This window comes from Siniperca chuatsi, linkage group LG8 (assembly GCF_020085105.1).
Source record: "Siniperca chuatsi isolate FFG_IHB_CAS linkage group LG8, ASM2008510v1, whole genome shotgun sequence".
NCBI lineage: Eukaryota > Metazoa > Chordata > Actinopteri > Centrarchiformes > Sinipercidae > Siniperca > Siniperca chuatsi.
This window is the reverse complement of record NC_058049.1, coordinates 14,086,346-14,096,237: the sequence shown is the minus strand read 5'-3', so window position 1 is coordinate 14,096,237 and position 9,892 is coordinate 14,086,346.

The window sequence follows — 9,892 nt, the reverse complement described above, 5'->3', positions numbered from 1 at the left end:
TCAATCTGGTTACAGCATTAACAGTAATACATAAACATGGATTACTAGAGATCTGCACTGGCTATTTCATGCTGCATTTCCCTTGACAAGGCAGCAGGCAAGACTGACGCACTTGGAAAATGTTATTTTGTGATGCAAAGGATGTAACATTTCATCTTCACTTCTAATTCCAATTCTATTTAGCATGGTAAGGTGCACTTTCCAAACAAGAGAAGAAAAGAACACACACTCTGTTCATTAGAGGGAAAAAGCCACACCCTTCTCTCCATGGAAAAAGAATGAAGAACATGTTGCACTAACCCCATCTTTGTTATGCACTGAGAAAAGTGTGAAGAAGTCTTTTGTGCTTGCTTGTACTTTGGCACCTGCACATGCACGCGGAATCATGTCATGGTTGCTTTTCTCTTTCTATTCAATTACCCAAACCACAGGCATTGCATAAGCAAACAGCTACTGTGTCAGCAGATCACTTCACCTTGCACTTCCAGATATGTATTATCATTGTGTGACATTGCCACAAAAACACACACCTCAGTTCTGCTGACAGGCCTAAGAAGCAGAAACAGATGTGACCTAGGAGCACGTGTCCTTCCATCCTGTCTGACCTTCTGTTCTTCTAACGATCAACATGTCAATATCAATCCATGGCATTAAACAGCCTGGCCTTGGCCTGTATCAGAGAGAGTAGCACAATGAATCGGATTAAAAAAAAAAAAATGTTGTCACTTTCCCTGTCTCTCTGGTTAAGAGGTGAGTCACCGTCTAAAACAAACACTTGATGCCTAACATAGCTGTACTAAACTCTGAGGGCAGCGACCTGCCTGGCATCACTCGCTGTACAAGTTGTGCTAGCCAGACTGTGTTCTTAGAAATTGCATCATATATTGATTTTCAATGCTTAAGAGTTACAGGGTCATCCAATGAATTCTGCTCTATTTCACTGCTGTTAGTCTATCAGAAACTCTTTTCTGATAACTTGAAAAGTCTTAAATTGTAAGTCATATAGCTGTTCTTTTTTTGTTCTTTAAAGTCTCTTTAGCATATTTGTGGTATTAATAACAGCATTAATATGATGCATACTAATGTTTTATATTAATTACATGGTAGTATTTTGTTTTTGTTTTAATGAGCAATATTATAAAGGACATAGTAGTTTATAAATTTGAAATTTAACAGTAAAAACCCTGACAAAGAATTTGTTGATGCAAGAAAAATCTTGTACTATTATATTTTGTACAGATTTTTTGTTTCCTTTTGAAGCCTGGGGCTTTTCATTTTGACAATTGTTTACATGCTTTACTTTTGAAAAGACTGCAATTTTTTCAGCAGTTCAACCTGCTGAAGTGGCACTTTGGCAGACCTAAAGAGGTTAAATAAGAGTTCTGGGTTAAAAGGCGAGTGATTGTGCAGAACAGCAAACACATGGTCTGACTGCTACCACACACAAAGAGGCGTCTATATCCAACTTGTTCAGCACACACAGCCAGTGCTGGAACACCTAAGAACTCTCAGGCAGTATATATCATATATCATAGATCATTTTCTTACACTCAGCTGTCACTTTTATGCCCCTGGCTAGAATGGTCCAATTCATTAGTCGGGCCTGAGGTTATCTGTGTGGATTTATTTATGAGGTGACAAGACAAACTTATAATGCTTCACACCATGTTATCAAACAGTGTATAAGGTGAGCCAGGAAGAGAGATAGCAAGCCGATAGACGGGTCAGAAGTGAGTGTGTATGCATTTGCCAGTGTGTGTAGTTTTTTTTTTTTTTTTACTTGAATGTCCTCACTCTGTGTTCAGCATATGTTGGCTCACAAGTCTGTGTATGTGCATGGCAGGCTGTCATGTGTACATTATGGGTATTGTTTGCTCTGAACAGCCTGTTTTTTTCCCCTTGGGAACATAGAACCTAAATACAGAGAGTGAGGTCTGACCAGCTAATGTCCTCTACATTAAGACTTACACAACAACAGACACGGCAAACATTAAGGTCAGCCATAACTCAAATGGTACTTGGTCACAATTGTAGCAACTGCATGTGCATGGAAAAATAAATTCACTATTAAATTTGTTCAATAAGAAAAATATTTGACACACTAAACATGAATAAATTAATTCAATTCATTAAGAGTAAAGTAAAAGTTACTTTTTACAAATTATTTTGGATCTGCATCATTGTATGATTTATTCTAAATAAATGAGGCCATCTTAAAGGACAATTCCAGAGTGATTTGAGTTTCGTACTTTTGTAAACATTTTAGGCTCCTCTGTGTAGTTTCTGAATCTGGGGTCTAATGAAAGAGGGTGTTGTATTATTTATGTATTATTATTCAAAACAGTGGCAAACTATTTTCTGTAAAGGATTGCAAGAAATTAGCCCAATCACACTACAACTGTCCTTTACTGCAATAGTTGGAAAACAAGGATTAACAGAAACATGAAACACATTATTTCACACTAAATCTCATACCACCACTTGAAAGCACAATGACAACAGGTTGCAGTTTTTAAGGGGCCTGTCAGTGCAAACAGTTTACTGCGACAGTTAACTTGCGTTCACTGTACGAAGTAGCTAGATACTTGAGACGCCATCTAAAAGCACTTGAAACATGCTGTTTTGAATGAAGGTTTGTTGTGACAGACAGATATGATGACACACATTATTGTGGGCAAAATCCAGGAGTCATCTACCATGTCAAGATAAGGCACATCTTCATGTGATCTGAAGCTGTGAAGAATGTGCTGTGGGGGATAATCTTACACATTTATGTAACCCTTGCATAAAGCCTAAAGCGTCAATGTGTCTGTCAGTGTGTGTGTGTGTGTGTGTGTGTGTGTGTGTGTGTGTGTGTGTGTGTGTGTGTGTGTGTGTGTGTGTGTGTGTCATGTGTGTTGAACAGACAGAGCTTTTGTTTTTTTCATCTCACAAACTTTGGCTAAATGCTTAAAGCTTTTTGTGCAGTTGAGGTTATCAATGATGCATTTTGTTTTGTGAACTGAACAGGTCTAATTACTCAAAATGACAAAGCACTTTTGCACCTTCTGATCTCCTAGGTCCAGGGGAATTAAATTAGTTCCTTTCTCACAGTCAAAACTAATGGTCAGAGGTGAAGGTTAACTCTTGATACCACAGAAAACGAGCTGCCTGTTGGTGCAAAAATACCCATTGGATAAGCCTCAGCGTGATTGCACAAGAGTTGTGTTTGTTTGTGTGTTTGGCTGTTTGCTTGCTTGCATGTGTGTATGTTAGGTGTGCAGTCGAATGCATGGGTAGAAAAGCACTTTCACTGTATTTTTAATGCATGCATGTGTGTATGAGGGTTCCCCCTTTTCCATGCTATAGCAATGATGCCACCTCCTTTCCCTGTTTATCTGCAGGGCGACACAGCAGGTCGGCACTCCTGAATCCAGGCCAAGTTATGTTTATACTCTTAACCTTATCGTCTGCAACTGTGGCTCCACTGATGCCAAGAATTAGATCAGAATGTTCAGCACCTCTTCAAATGAAGTCTGGGAGGGTAAGGGATGACCACAACACCGCCTAAATAGGCAATGATACTAAATGAGGCAAAGTGAATGATGTCATCAGAAGAAACACACTGACATTATTGCTGAAACAGACACATTGTTGCTGATTCTGTACATTCCTCCAACAAAACACACATTCTTCATGTGATATTCTTTCTGCAAAGAACGTTTTGTCCTAAAAATGACACATCGCACTCCAGCTTTTAGTGATAGCTCATTGTGAATGGATTTGATCCTCTTGAGGTCTTCAGGTTCGACTCATCTTTGACCAAGTGACAGGTTTTCATTTTGCAATGCAGGGCTGTGTATTTTAATATTTGTAGTGTGTACAATATGTGCTGCTTGCGTGAGTGTGAATGTTTGCTCCCTAGAAACCTGTCAAACCCATCATACCGGTGCTATGAGTGCCTCCGCTTCGCTAACGGGTTGTTATCTGTCTGGCCTTCTTTCTCTCAGCCTGTCAGTCACCTGAACCCAAGCAGCTGGGCATGTTGTCTGATGATGTGCCTCCTCTGCAAATCGACACCTTGTAGTTTCAGAGCTCACCAACACCACTTGATGACAAATGATTTACAGATAATAGAGGCGTTGGACTTGCGCATGTTTATGATTGATAAACTACACTCGTAGCATTAGCATAATCCACATTTCTATTAAATAATATTATCTTAAATATATTTTTTTACTATTATTAAATTATTATTATTATTATCTTATATTATTAGATTTGATGAATTATTTTATTAAAAATCGAATGGGTTTTGTAATGACACTGACAAATTTGTTTTGTAGATGCCGTGCAATGTTATTGTTTTAAATCATTTAAATTATTACAATTTTTTTGTTTTATGTATTGGATAGACATCCTTTAAATCACTTTATTTGCAGAAACACTAAAACACATATACATGGTCTTTTCCATTGCTCGTGAACATTTGTGTCCATTGATTCTTTTTGCAATATGAGCATGATTAAAAGGTGCAAACATGTGTAAATTTGATAGTGTTACATTCACTACAGAGCAACGTTCAAAATGTAGAGGTTGTCACCTTATCCACTGATATTAATTATGTCATTTTCAGTGTGCCTCAACAGGTGTTGTGTTTGGCAGTAAAACATCAGTGTAATTGCTCTGAGTCAAAGAGTTTAATGTGCGTTTACATGTTCTTTTACACTTGGGGTTGAGGTTCAAAATGAGTGTTAATTTGCATGGCTGGCAATAAAACATGTCATGTAATAAATATACGCAAAGTGTGAACTGCTCGGCTGAAAAGATACAGTCAGTACTTCTCATTCATCCTCAGGGGAGACAAAAACTGCTGTCATAATGTTCTGCTTCCATGATTGATTAGCAGCCATAATTGAGTGTTAATATAAAATATAAATGCAAAAGCTTAAAAAAATTGAAAAATCTTAATTAAGACATTATGCAAGTGCAAAGTTTTTTGTTTTGCTTTTGTTTTCTAACGAAAGCTTCACTCTGTGCATTGCATTATAATAACATTCATTCGAGAAGTGTTTTAACATATTAACCTGTATAGAACAGATCCTGCATTTCACAGCTGTGAAATTGATTGTATTAGATTTAATTTGCATTCATGTATGAATGAGATACATCTACACATGTTTATTGTAATTTATTTTCCTCATATGTGAGTTCTGAGGTGTGAAGTGCAAAATAAAGAGAAGGATCGAGACTGGCCTGATCCTGACAATCAAGAAAACCTTTAATTTGGATTGTTTGTTACAATCTTATACAGTATAAAGGTAGAGTCGGGAAACTTGTTAGTACTCAAAGAAGCAGCATCTGTGGTGAATAAGCATTGGAATGCAACAGCAGTGTAAAGCAAGCTTAAAAAAAACAACAGGGGTGGCCTCACTTGTAATTTCAAAAAACATTATCATGTAGCTGCCAATATATGAACATAAAGATTTGGCTGACTAGCAAACAATCCTTTCTGATCCACAATAGCTCCACACAGCTGGGGACAGGTTAAACGGCTGTAAAGCAACCCTCATAAAGTTCACCACCCCGGAAAACCGCAGGAAGGCAATAAACCATCAGAGAACATGCTGTTCTGCCATCCAACAGGAGCTCAAAGGAGGCGGTCTCCCACACGTGGAAGCAGGACAGGACAGGTGTGAACCATGAGGATGCCTCCACTCCGTTTTGTCTGTTACCCAGTGGGCAATTCTATGATTTAATTATATGTGTTCGATTATGGGATTCAATTATATGTTCCCAGTTTTATGATTCAGAGCTAACTGTGTAGCAGGGTGTAAACAGATTTTGATGGTGATTTATTCTTCCTCTATTCCAGTTGCTGCACCAGTTGTGCAGCAACTGGAATATATAGAACATATATATTGTAGCTATGACCTAACTTTGGGAATACAAATTAAATTAAATGTGTGACCAGATTAGACTAGATCATTGTGTAAAGTCTTTTGTTTCCAATATTGTTTGTGAAGAGGTGTCAGACTCAACATTGCGCAAGGTGTTGGCATCACCTGTTTGACATGCAAGTTGCCTAACATTCACTTTTGGGAGGACAAACTGTCAGACACGCCTGAGTGAAATGTTTAAATTCGATACTGTCAGTCCTCCGCTACTTCCTGTCTCTCTCACACAATTGTGCTCATGTAACAAATAACAAGTCACAAATTTTCATTTGGTAGTTTTGAAACTTATTTGAGCAAGATGATTTGAGAAATTGGGAAGCACTGGGAAAGGGAACTTCTGCTGAGTCAGCCTGTTCTTCTTTCCACAACATTTCCTTGTGAATTTCCCAGAAATCAATGTGGAAACTGTAAGTGCTCACAAGACTGAAAGCTGACGGGATGTTTCCGAACACAATTAAACCATGAGAAGGAAGGCACCTACCAATTGGAGGAAGAAATGTTTGATATATGTTTTATATATATATTGTTTTCACTGTTTTTATTCCTATTCATTTGATCTTATTCATTTTATTGTCTTTACTTCCTCTTTGAACATGTTTTTTGGCCTTATTCTCATTTTATCTGCCTTGTCTGGTTTTATTTCTGTTTCTAAAGCACTTTGTATCATTGTTAAGAAAAGTGCTATATAAATAAAGTTTATTATTATTATTATAACTATGTGACACACATATTGTATCTTAAAGTTGTTTTCTTATTAAACACAAGAAAAATTCCATGAAAACTACATTTTATACATATTGTTTTCCTCACACCAACAAGGAAAATGTGTGACTGTGACAAAGAGTATTGACAATAATACTCTCATACTCCAACCTGTCTCAAATTGCACAATGGTTTTCAAAAACACAGAGCCTGAGACAGACTATTTTTCCAAACTGTAAGTAAACATTGACATAACAGACATCTTATCTATAACGGTAAATTCTGTTCAGCCACAAGACAGTCAGTTGGACTGCAGGAATCCTGTAGCAAACAAGACGTTTAACTATGAGGAAGCCTGTTGATTATTTGTTAACCTGCAAATTTTTGGTACAGTATTTAATGAAGGTCTGCCATTTTGACATTTCAAACATCCTCCTCTGTCAGTCTATACAGCTTTTTCACGGCAGACATGTGACATATCATAGCAGGGAAAGCACAGGTTTAATTAATAATAACATCACTAACAACTTAATTACATTTTGTTGAGCCAGTTCCAGAGCCCTGGTATGTTGATGGCTCACTGATACTTATTGGGACAGAGCCATCGCTAGTGTTATTAGTTACACCTGTTCTTTTCCTTCTATGACAAGTCAAAATGTCAAAAAGTCATTGCTGACTGCTCTATGTCTTTGCCATTTCAGGAAAAACACCTCACCGAACAGGTTCACTATAAACACCCTTTAGTGTTTAAGAAATACCTGGCGCATTCATCCTGCTATAAAGTCTCTGGTACGTAGGGGGCCGCTAGCCTTAGCAGAACCAACAACGAATATGACAAAGTTACTATTTATTTAAACACACATTACTGCACTGTACATATTTCCCAAAATTGTAGCATTGTAACATCATTACAAAGCTGTTACAATATGGTTTGTGCTACCAAGTGCGTCCATTGTACTTTTAAAATGCAACAGGCCTTATTCATGGGCAGCATTTTGACTTGTCACACTGGGAAAAACAAAGATGGACACACTTGTGCTGTGAAAAAGGCCTATGTAAGATTTTTGTTCTACCTTTTTTTCTCTTTTATTTCTGTTGTCAGTATTTCTTTCCCTTGTTGGTGTTTTTCCCTGACATGCATGTCACAACAAAGGAAGGTTTGTCCCGCTTCTATACAATCATAAATAGGACAGTCACAGTATGATGGTTATTATGAATCTGTTTTCCTATTCCGATATGCATGCCTTGGTCCTGACATGACTTTCTGCCGTGACCACCCAGTTTACTCCACTCTACAGCACATAAAAAAGGACTAAACCTGGATTTGGGAACATTGTGTTGATGTCAAAACGGTATAATGGCTCAAACATGAAGGAAGCAATCCCATTTAAGGCTGCACATTAAAATGTATCACATTTCTAAATTGAAGCTGTCATATTTTATAATCTAAAAGTCTGTCTACCCCAAGGATCATGATCAATGATCGTGTTTTATGATCTTTTCCCATTCAAAGTTTTATCACATGCTTTTAATAAAGCAAACAGTTATTGTTTATCATTTGTGTATAATTGGCCCAAAGGGAAAACCTCTACCAGCTCTTTATAACACAAATCTATTCCCAAGGTTGTCTGGAGTTCATTTCCTGCCCTGTTTACATCTTAAACTTCCTGCAACCCACTGACAGCTCTCTTCACATGGGCCAAAACTAGAACTGAGGATGAGGGATGTTTACCACACAAAGGGGACAGTCACACAAATAGACCACAGTGGAGGAGGGGGAGTTGCATAATCCTTCCAAAGCGCCAAATAACTGTTAAACCCATATTTGTGGTAGAAAGTAATATGACCATAAACATGCTGCAGTAAACTGTTCCATAAACTCCACACTGTAAACTGCCTTGTTGTATTTGTACATTTGTAGAGGTTTACTGAAGTCTTAGCAACCACCCTCATCTTTAAGTATTGCCTCAAAAAACACTGACATGTTTCATTTGTTCACTTGCATTCTTATTGCTTGTGTCACATATACAAGATGTTAAATATAGATCAAGAGAATGCCTTTCCAGAATTACAGCTGCACTTCACTGTGGTGTCTAAAACACAAGTGGGGCCCTTCTGTGTGTTTGATTTCCAGCTACTACAACTCTTGAAAAATATGTGTACATAGAGCCTCACCCCGTACCCATAAAATAATACAATCTTGCATTAGTCTATTGGTTTTTTAACTTTTTTATTTCACCCCAAAAAACAATTTATATCAAACCACAATGCCCTGTTTTATATTTGAGAAGTAGAAAATCTGTCTATTTCATTTAATTTAATGTTCATTATATAGAAATTCACCTTTCAGTAGTGTCTCAATATGTTCAATATTCAAGAAGACAATCTTGTGACTGGTGACCACTGTTATGAAGGAACATGGCTTGGGAAATGTTCATTTTCAGTACTGTGTAGGTTATGCAACCATCTCCCCCTTGACCCTGTGTGTGTGTGTGTGTTACATGTTAGTGTGGGGGTCTGCAGGCTTTAAATTATGTGCAGGCCCTTGCTGTGCCGTGGTGTCATGAACCGGAGTAAGACCGTAAATACGAAACCAGTGGCTGCTGTCCTTGAGGTGTAAGGTGTAAAGTAAGGTGTCCTGAGCTGGCAGCATTCCTAAAGTGGCTTTGATCAGTTGGGATACAAACACAACTGAGCCCATCTTGAATAAAAACAAGAGATTCTCAAGTGATCACTCACAATAGCCAAGACCCAAGACACTATAATTCTAACTGTATTGTTTTAATTTTGCTTTCTTTAATGTTAAGTTTTTCTGAAAAACAACCAAATCAGATTTAATATGCTTTTTCATATGATCATAGTAAAATGACATGACAGAATACATTTTGAGTTCAAATGTTTCAGTCCAAGATGAACTGTTCAGAACAAAAGCATCATTTTAGGAATGGGTTGATCAATGTTTAAATATATCCTTCAATATAATAAATCAAAACAACTTATCCTTAGACAGAGAGGGACTGTGTTCATCAGGTTCATCCTCCAAATAGCATTAGCAATGCTACTGATTTAACATCCAGGTAGGATGTCAGCTGTGACCTTTCAAAAATGTATTTTAGCAGTTCATTTCTCACCATTTCATCATGCAAGTTCAAATATTTTGACAACAATCTGTCAAAAAACTTTGACAGATTGTTGTGTCCAAGATGAGCTTTGCAAAGATTTCTGCTCCAAACCCCCCCTTTTTTACCAGAGAG